Genomic DNA, 10,449 nt, shown 5'->3' with positions numbered 1-10,449 from the left:
GTTCTGACTCAATTTCTGAGTTTTTGTGTCAAACTCCATGAATGATGATAGATATATTACATAATATCTTCTGTCCTTAGCATAATGTTGAAAAACATTTGGTAAAGTGTATAATCAAAAGTTATTGTAGTATTGGCCTTCCCTCTGCATTGGGTGTCTTTTCTAGGGTGATTCATGTTTTATTAGTAAAGTATGTAAAAGGACTCAGATTTTCTTTTGATAAGAACCCCAAACTACATCTAGAAGGGTTGGAACTTTCTCAACAGGTTAAAAATGGCTTTGCAGTTTTCACTTCCTTATTATATACTTAGACTTTGCTCTGAGGGGCAAACGAAATAAGAAATTTAGCTTCAATTCTTACCCCCAAGTAAGTCAGAATCAAATACTTGGATTCTCCTGCTTTCTGCCAAAGATACAAGGAAACTAAGCCAAATGATGACTATATTGGGACAAAGGGGAAAAAAATTAGTGATATGTGCCACTAATCTCAACTACATTATTTGTTGATGATATAGATGATGTGTATGTCTATAAATATGTACAAGTTGCATGTATATAAAAATTCTTCACACTTCTAGCAGTGCTTACTGGATATTGTAAAGGCTTTGAGTAGGCACTGTGATGAAGCTTCACAAACCAGATGGGAAAGATACATTAATAGCCACAGGGACAGGGTAAGGAGCAATTCAGGAAAGTGGAGAGATTCAACTAAAATTTGTCAGGAGTTTTGGCTTTGAGACTGTCTACATACTATGTATATATAATCGACATTTTATAGTAACAGTGTGAGCACAGCCAGGAGCCTGAAGGCGAGCGGCATGATTCATTAAAGTGCATCCTACAGAAAAGAGTCTAGATTTCAAGTTTCTCCACCTAAAAAGTGGGTGCAACCAAAGGGAAAGGAATGGGTGTGAGAGTAGATGTGGAGAGTGACAAGCCATTGGCAGCAATTAGGAGGCCAGCACAGGCCAATTTAGGGAACAAGTGGTTACACTGGGGACAAGGGTGAATACAAGGCAGGGAGAGAATGAACGCGGTGCCCCACTGGGAAGGCGCCATGGCACCACTGGGCCCTGAGACTTATCCCTGTTGGGTAAACCTGGCCTCACCCACCACGTAGGGCCGAACCAAGATGGCGCGGAGACCAAAGCCGCTCTTTCGTCAACCGGGGCGGGGGCGTGGCCCCGGGAGAGTCAGCCAGGCCCCGCCCCCAGGGGTGGGTCAGGGCCTATCAGCGGAGGGACGGGGCGGGGCCTGGAGGCCCAGCGCTTCGGCGCTGGCGGAGGCTGCAGCTACCTCGGCGCCGGCTGGGATCGCTAGGTCGCGTCGAGCTCCCCCAGTCGGGGGAGACTCCCTGCTGCCTCCGAACCGAGCTGCCCGGCCTACCGCGACAGCAGGCAGGTGAGCGTCCAGAGCTGGGGTCGCGGGGTAGGGTGCCTCCGGCACCCCCTCACAGTTTTGGGTTGAGGGGGTCACTGTCTAGGGCGTCCTGGAAAACAGCCCCCTTATACTCGGGATGTGTGGTTTCCGGCAGTTATCGATCCTGCTCCCTTTGCCTCCCCTCACTGGCCTTTGCAGTGTCTGTGCCCTTGGGGGTGGAGATGGGGGGGCTGTGCCCGATTTGTGGGGAGGGCGTGGAGTTCGCCCTCACCTCCCATCAGTCTCGGAGGAGGGGGGCTGAGTTGGCAAGTCTCCGGGTGGGGACTGGATGGACTGCGCCCCCATCTCCCCTCCAGGAGAGTCAGAGAAGAAGCGCCTCTTAGCTCCTGGGCCAGGTCCCCTCCCCTTTGGGCACGAGGGGGACGGAGGTCTTCGAGCTTCCGGGGTCCTATGTTGCCCTTCTAACCATCGCTAGCTCTCCGTTCCTAGAACTGCCAGTCTCAGGCTGTGCCAGAAACACCCCGTCTACGCAGTGCCAGGGAAGTGGGGTGGAGGAGTGGCCAGCCCGGGATCTGGAGGGGGTGAGGGGAGGGTGGTCGCAACTGAAAAAAGGTGGAATAGAGATTTCAGAGCAGAGCAGGGAGTGGAGACATGACTTTCGACCAACACATACTGCAGGTTTTGGTGGTGGGTGGGAGAGAGGTCGGGTTGAGGACTTGGAAACATGGTGTGGGTGGTTTTCTTGGAGAAGGAGGAGGGATGAGGACAACATGCCACTAGGTGTGATGTCACCTTCGAGGAGAGGTGTGCTGGTGGTGTCCATCAGAGGGGCAGGACAGTCAAGGCTGCTGTTCTACCTGGCACTGGCTGGTTAAGGAGATTCTGCTTAGCATGATCCCCTCCTGGGGGTGTTTGAAGGGCCAGGTTTTAGGGAGTTGCCTCAGTCTTTCCATAGGTGTTGGAACTGCTACCTCGTACTTTGTTCAATATCCAGCAAACACTTATTGGACACCTACTATGCCAAACACTCTGCTAGATGCTGGCTCTTCTGAAGGCAATTTAGGGTCATGGGGCAGCTGAAAGATGCAGGCAGTAGGCACTCTGTCATCCCCCCAGCCCCAGCCCCAGCCCCAACACACAGTTCTGTCACATGGATATTGGAGTAGCAAAGGAACCGTGTCCACATGTTTTCAAAGAACTGTCTGAACTGGATTCCAACCCACTCACACCTTGCCAGTGTTAACTAGCCAGGTACTCCCAAGGGAAGCTGCCTTAGAAAAAGGACCAATTTGAATGATATCCCCTGGTTATTTTTTAGGACTTTGTTCTGAGGCCTGTGGAGGCTGCCTGGGATAAAGAGTATCTCAAAATAATGAGATGAAGAATAGCACAATGGTTTTCTGGGGGCCAAGAATTCAGTAGAAGCCGGAGGAGCGGGAGACGCCATCTCTGGAAGACAGAAGAGTGTGGGGGAAGGGGGCGTGGAAGGGAGCTCTCACCCAGTGCTATCTGGGCGTGTGCTGCCGAGCATTTCATGATGTCAGAACCCTGGAGTGTGTGAGCAGCTGGGTGGTAAGGAGGGCCCAGAGGGGCAGAGCAGGCAGCCAGGCTCCTGGGTCTCTGAGTCGATTTCTGAAATCATGAGTTGAAGAGTTGTCAGGGATTGCTTGTGGGTCTTTCAGAGCCTCGGAGGATAGCTGGGTGAGAGCAAGGGGGGGACGGAGGAGTCAGGCTCTGCTGGAATAAGGCAGGGGTGATGCCCAGCAGGGCAGGGGAGCTGGGTGTCAAGGGGGCTTTTAATACAGGGATACACGCCACTGGGGCTTTAGGTCCCAACATGTTGGTTGGTGTATGGGTTGCTATAGAAATCAGGTGTGGTTTCCCAGTGGCATGAATGGGTGTGTGTGCGCGTGCGCACGCTAGAGGGGAGTTGGAGTGTGGACAAGAGCAGGCTGAGGGAGTGAAAGCCACCTCAAGAGTCTAGGTCCCAGGCAGAAAACTGGGTGAAACGGAGAGGGGGCAGTGGGGGCAGAGGGAGGGTGAGTGTATATTGCAGCCACATGCAGTCACCATCAGCCCCCTTTCTGCCTGCTTGCTCACTGACCTATAATTAGCTCTGGAGGGCATGAGGTGCAGGCTCACCAGAGCGATGCACTCTGGGTGGTCAGTAGACTAACAGGTTTGGACTGCTAGGGTGCTCAGTGCATGGAGAGGGGCTGCTTCTCAGGACCCTCACCTCGCTGCGCTGGGAGGGGCCTGAGGGAACTGGGAGAGTCGTGGGGGCTGGGCTACTCAGGCAGAACCTGGGGACTCCCTTCGTCTTGGCCGCTGACTCACCCATCACACAGGAAGCCGGATCGCTGCCCTGCTCCTTGCTCAGCATTCAGAGTCGTGGCTGCTGCACTCCAGCCTCCCTCCGGTGTCTTCTGCCTCCTGGGTGAAGGCAGTTGTAGCACAGAACTGTTTCCTGTTTGCCAGTCAAGGACTGAGAGGCCTAGGGGGGGCTGCTTCATTCTGAGAGAGCTGGAGCAGAAACTGCCACTAGTTAATTCAATTGGTCCAACTCCAAGTGGCGCTCGCCTTGATCCCCCGCCGGGGCCAGGCCTGGAATGCTCCGTCGTGTGCTACTCTGTGCTGCTTTCAAACCGTTCCTTGTGCATCTTTGTTTTCTCAGGTGGGCTGGGAACTTCTTGAGGGTTGAGACATATCTTACATGTTTTTTGTGTCTATAACAATTACTAGCTCAGTATTGGATTCGTGAAAATCTACTCAACGAGTGACTGTCGGATTGAATTGAAGAGATCAGTCTTCTGATCCCCTGGGTTCAATGAAGCAGGGCCTCCTTGCAACTAGAAATATCTAACCAGGAGCAGAGGAGCCCCTGGGGACCCTGTGCAGTGGTGGAACATCTCATTGGGGAGTTAGATTCCATAGGCTGTAAAGTGAACATTCCTAAATCTCCCATAAAACATGGCATATGGGTTTAGGCTTATAACTCTGAATGTAATATTAATATTCAGATATAGTACACATTGTATATCAATTACATAAATATATAATGCGCTCAGTGATTTAAATGTGTATGATTGTACAATATAATTTTTTGTACAGTGTAACTTTGTACTTAAGTGTCAGATAAAATAACTGGGTTGCATTTAGAGGCCTTCCTGCTTAGCAGAATTGAACCCTCATGAATTCAGTGTATGTCCTCATTGTCTTCAGATAGATGACTTATTTCAAAGGGGAAAGAGGTTTTCATTCAATTTAAGATAAAGTTTCCTTAGAGAGGACTTCTCAGTAGGGGCCTTCGCTGATGGCACAAAGGGTTATATCTCAGCACTCTGAAGCTGTCCGCAGCCTCTGCAGCACAAGTTCGATCTCCGGTCAGCCAGGGAGCTACCCACATGGCACAGCAGACCTCTCCTGTCTTGTCCGCTGCTCCCCTCTGCAGTGTATTTCAGTGGATTCACCTGTTCTGTTCCCCACTTCTGGTGAATCCTCTCATCCCCTACATCACTGGCCTGTACCCCAGTTCTTGTATGCATAAGTAAATAAATCTTTAAAAAAATAAAAGGACTTCTCAGTCGTGAGCTCCTTGTTTCTAAAGGGTTCTCCAGCTAAGACTGAATCGACAGGGATGTTGTGGAAGGAAGTCCACGCAGGGTGTGAGGTTGACCTCCACAATCTCAGAGACCACTTCCAGGTAGGAATCTGCAGTGCCAGGGAAGGGGTCTGGGTGGAGGTGGGCACTGGATGGTAGAGCTCCTTGGCAGCTCACCTGTTTGGCTTGGAGGAGAGATGCTGAGAGTAGGTCTGGGGAGAGAGATCAGGCCAGGGCTTGGCCTGGGAAGAGAGGCCAGACCGGGGCTTGGCCCAGGCTGGTCCATGGGAATGGAGGTCCTGGGAGGTTCAGGGAGTGGCTGGACCAGCTCCCATGCACATGGCGTTCTGGGTTTGGGACGACCCGTGGTGCAGGCAGTCTTGGTGGATGTCGGTGAGTAGGGAGGGTGGGCTGGGCCCAGTTCCTCCACCTCAGCTCCCACCAGACCAGTTATGGAGGACCCTAAATTTTTGACCCTTGTTTGGCGGCAGGCAAGAATTCTACCACTGAACCACCAATGCACCTTTGACCCTTGTTTGGGCAGAGCTTCTGAAATGAGTAGAATTTACCTTCTTCCATTACCATCCTCATCCTTCTCCCTCTTGCACATTCTCACACAGGTTCAAGACCACGCATTCTCTCACATGCTTTCATGACCAGTGATATGTTTTCATGCTCACATTCATGCAGAAGCTCTTGTGGCCCCCGCACTCTTATACATGATTTCATGACTCCCAGGTGCATGTGCATGACCTCACACATTCGCCCTCCCGCTGTGCACACACTCACACGTGCATCCTCCTGACCAGGCCTGCACAGTCCCAAGCCTCATGATCACACAGCCTCACTGCTATTTACACACTCACACATGTACACCACACTCTCACCATGAACATACACACACTTTTGGTGACACCACTTCCCTGGATCTTCTGCACTCTGGTGCCTGCCAGCTCACCCCTTCAGTCCCTTTGCCCCTGGGCCGTTGTGTTTTCTGCCGCGTGATGTCTCTCTGATCGCCTGGGCTGGTCTCTATGTAGAGTCTTCTGAGCAATTTTTTCTATATCAAGAGGATCAAGAGGACTCATCTTTGTCCCACATGGACTTATAGTTTTGAGAATTTTTATTCTTCATGGACGTACCAATGACTTTGTTTTCTCCTTGTCAAACATTATCTGAGGACATATGTAAACGCTAACGGCTCTGATTAGCAGGCTGCTGTCATTACTGCATTTAGTGATGTGATTTCAGCCAAAGCCGTGGGCTGGGGTCACAGGAGCAGCCCGATCCCTTGGCTTGTGTAAACATATGACCCCTGCTAGTCATTCAGAGTGTGGAAGACAGGTGGTGGGCCCCAGTGTCATTGCGGGCTCCCCAGGTTTGTGGCTCCATTGCATTGAGGCGCTGCCTCCCATAGAGAACATGTGCTTATTTTTAGCTGGGGCCTCTGGAGCCAATTCTTAAACCAGGAATTTCCAACCTCTCTTTTTGTTGAGCCCTTTGATACAATGGAAACCTTAATCAGATGTCCAGTAAAATCGACAGATTTGGAATTGGTGAGATTAAAGGAAGAAAGGGAGTTCAGAGCCCTTGCTTTTGTCTCCCCTCTTGTCCTTTTCCAGCTCAGGCTGTCCCTGAAGGTACTTTGTCATCCAGTCCAGCTTGCAAATCTCTGCCTTGATTTAAAGAGGTAGTTGGATGGCTATTATTTGGAGTATTTCACAAGAGGGGCTCTGTTGGAGTTGCACAGACTTGTCCTCCTCTCCCCGCTGGCCTTTAATGTCAGTCCTCCTGGGGTGGCGATGGGGAGGTTGGACACATGGCTAGGCGTGCTGCGACGGCCTCCCCTCACACCTCAGGGGCTTGTTAGGAGCCTCTGTTCACAGAGGGGGATCCTGGATCAGACGCTAAGTTGTATGTTAACCCAAGTGATAGGTCTTGGGAAGAAGTAGCTTGTAACTAACTCCAGGGGAGCAACTGGAGTTAGTTGGCCTGTTGGGCTTCAGGTCGGGGAGCATGCTGGGTGAAAGGGACTCCACCTATGTCCACTTGCATATGTTCACCCTAGGAAGTTGGGTGCCTGGCTGGCCGAGGTCCCTGTGTGGGAGCATTCTAGACTTCTTAGGACACCTTTGTGTCTCTATGGCCTTGCCCCTCATGCCAAGCGGTGTGATCTCTAGAGTGTGTTATGACTTTCTTCTTGCAGATTTGGGAACTTGAAGCCCAGGGAGAAAGTCTCGTTGCTGGCCTTTCAGGGCCCAGGGTACTGGATGCTCTTGTAGGAGGGATTTGTGAGAAACTGTAAGTAGAGCTTTTCCAGGAGATTTTGCTCTGAGAATGACTTCCGGGAGCTAGTCGGGATTTGTGGTTTTCTTATTGAACTTAGAGTGGGCCCAGGGAGCTTCAGGGGTCAGGCCGCCCCCAGTGCCTGTTGGGCCTGAGCTCAGCGCTTTGAGTGTGCAGCTTGCTGTCTGAGGGGTCCTGTTTCCTCATCTATTTTGGAGAGCCCCCTCCTTAGGGGGGTCAGGGACAGACTGCCCCGTGTGTGACCCTGCCACACATATTGGTTAAGTTCCCTGGATGTGCCATCGCCTCTAAGGATACTAGAATGTAGTTCTTACCTGCAGTCTTCAGGTGGGATGTGCCGAGGCTGAGCTGGGGCTGTGGAAGGGCTGGTCTTACCTATTGTGGGGGAGGGGGAATCAGAAAGGCTCTAGGGGAGCGTGTTTGAGTGAGCTTGAGAGGGTGATCAGAAGTCCCCTAGACTGGCATGGAAAGGAGGCAGGCAGGCCGGGTGAGGTGGCAGAAACTCAGGGGCCATCGGTGGGCTCTGGGAGCCTGACAGGCAAGGGTCAGAGAGGCTCAGCTGGGCTTTTGGAGGGAAGGATGAGTGAGCTCAAGCCTCTGGGGGTGGTGAGCTGGACAGGGAGACAAGGAGGTGAAGGGTTAGAGGGAAGGAGATGTGGGCAGCCTGAGAGGGGATGGGCAGCTGTACTTCATTCTACTGGTCTGAGAGTTCCTGGAGGCTCCACAGGTGAGGGTGCTGAGGGAGTGTGGTGTGGGTGGGCACTCAGGGAACTGGCTCAGTATGGAGCCAGCTGGCAGGTTGGGGGTTTGGGTGGGTGGTGGATGAATCACTCCCAACGGGGCACTGGCCGCCTGAGACCAGGGTGGTTGCCGGGCAGAAGCTGTCCTCCAGGCCAAGGAGGCACTGAAAGGAGGCCGAGCTGAGTTGTCCTCAGGCCACCTTGCCCTGGATGAGGGCGAGAAGGCCACGGCCCAGGTGCCTGGGCCCTGGGAGTAGACGTGGTGTCTGGAGGCATCACGTACGCTCTCCCTCTTCTCCCCCCTTCCCGCCTCCCTTTGGAGTCACACAGACTGGAACTGAATCCCAGTCATTCCCTGCCTGGCTGGGAGACTTGGTTACGTGACTTGGAGTCCCAGTCCTCACATCTGTGGAATGGGAAAAATAGTTACATCTTCCTTGCCAGGAACTGTGAGAATTAAAGTCAATACCTGGCCCCCGACACTGCACCTGGCCTGTGGTAAATACGGAGTAGGTCCTGGTGCTGTCATGTCAGATATTATTACATCCTGCGTGTCCAACTCCCTCCCGATCTCCTCGGCGCATCCCCTTCCACCAGTAAGATCGGTTCCTTTCTCATCTCTTCTCTCTGGAAGGGCCCCCCTCAGCTTCCCTCTTTGCCTAGCTTTCGGCCTGGCCCTCTGGCCTCCTTGGGGCAGCAGCTTGGTCCTCACCAGCGAGCTCCCCACCACAGGGCCCGCCATCTGGTCAGGCAGCAGGGAGGCCGCCTGTGGGTACGTGGCCAGCCAGAGTCTTAAACCCGAGTACCTACCCCTCCTGTTTGTTAGGAAAAGATGGGGGTGACTTTTGGGGAGCCAAAGAGGCCTCAGAGTTTGCCCCTTCTGTATTCACAACAGCAGAGGCCTGGGCTCCCCCTTTGCCCCCAGCCTGCTTGGCTCTCAAGGCCTGTTCTGTTGCTTCACAGCCTGCCCACACTCCTTACCGGCAAAGCCCCTCGCAACCACTTGCTTTGGGGGCTGGTAGCTTTCGCCTCTGAATCAGGACCTGTGAGTGTTACTTAGAAATAGTGCAGGAGTTGAGGAGGCTTCTGTTAGGTTGAGATGATGATAATTGCGCTATTTAAAGAAGGCCCTGGAGTCAGAAGGAGCCAGGTGTCCCGCCTGGTTGTCCTGGAGCCCCCCCACCCTGCTCATTCCGTCTGTGTAGGCAGGTGGGGGTGGGGTACAGGCATCTTCAGCCAGCTCTGGGGGGGGGGGGGGAGGGAGCCGGGGTGGGGGTGGGGCGGGTACTTCTTACTTCGGGAAGCACACTTGCTACCTGCCACCTGGTTTGGAAGGAGGCTGGGAAGGAGCTGGTGGTGCTAAAGCCAATTCTCAGTTGCCAGAAGGACCCGGAAAACTTGGGGAGGCCAAGTTGGACCAAATAGCTGGCACCTCACACAGCAGGCTTCTTCTCAGCCTTTTTCCTGTTAGGAACTTGAAATACCCCACCTGCCTTTGCCCTCCACTGAGGTAATTCATTCCCCTGCAGGGGGAGGATGCTTTCTGCTTTTCCAAGGTGTTTATCTACAATTGCATCCCCCTAAGGTGGCAAAATGGGTCGCTTGCCCCATCTTATAGCAGAGGCCTCAGCAGGCACTCACAAGCCCAAGGTCACCCAGCTGGTCTCCTCGGAGCTAGTTCCGGGCTTCTATATACTATGTTGCAGGCTGCCTGGGGCCTGCTGGCTGAGGCCGTTCCCAGGACACACTATCTCTGCTCCAAAGGACAGTGTCTTCTGTGCACCAGTTTGGCCATCTTGTCTGCTCTCTCTTCTCGCGGGGCAGGGTGGGGATAGCGGGAGGGGATGAGGGCCTGGGTGTTGATGAGTTCTGAGATTATGGTGGGGCCACGTGGGTTCTGACCTCATGGCTTGGAGCATTCAGGGTGGAGGGGCCTGGGGACAGCGGGTTGCAGAACCCACGGAATTGCTGTTATTAGCAGCAGCGAGAAGGCTAGACTGGGGTAGCAGCCCCTCCCTCTGCTCCCAGCTGCTTTGTGGGGCAGAGTGGGGTGGTGGCGTGGGCTGCTCGGCAGCAATAGTGCTAGGGGCAGGTATGGTACCCAGCAGGCTGCTACTTTTCACCTCTGTAGCCTCCCGACCATAAGCTGTCCAGTGTGGGGGGCAGAAGCCCCAGGATCAGAGTCTGAGTTCAGTTTCTGTGTTTGGGAGCATGTCTGTGGCCACATGGGTGTATGTGCCAGGCCTTCGTGTTCCCATGCTTGCCTCTGTGCTTGAGCGCGTGCAGGTGTGCACACATGCGTGTGTGCACACACCTGCCTTCTTGAACTATTGGGCCTTCTGGGAATGACTGTGGGTGTGAACTCTGGAACTCTCAAGCTGGTGCCCTGTTATCTGATCCAAGCCCACACTCTTCCGCAGG

This window comes from Talpa europaea (assembly GCF_964194135.1).
Source record: "Talpa europaea genome assembly, chromosome: 10".
Taxonomy (NCBI): domain Eukaryota; kingdom Metazoa; phylum Chordata; class Mammalia; order Eulipotyphla; family Talpidae; genus Talpa; species Talpa europaea.
Note: the sequence above shows the minus strand (reverse complement) of the source record.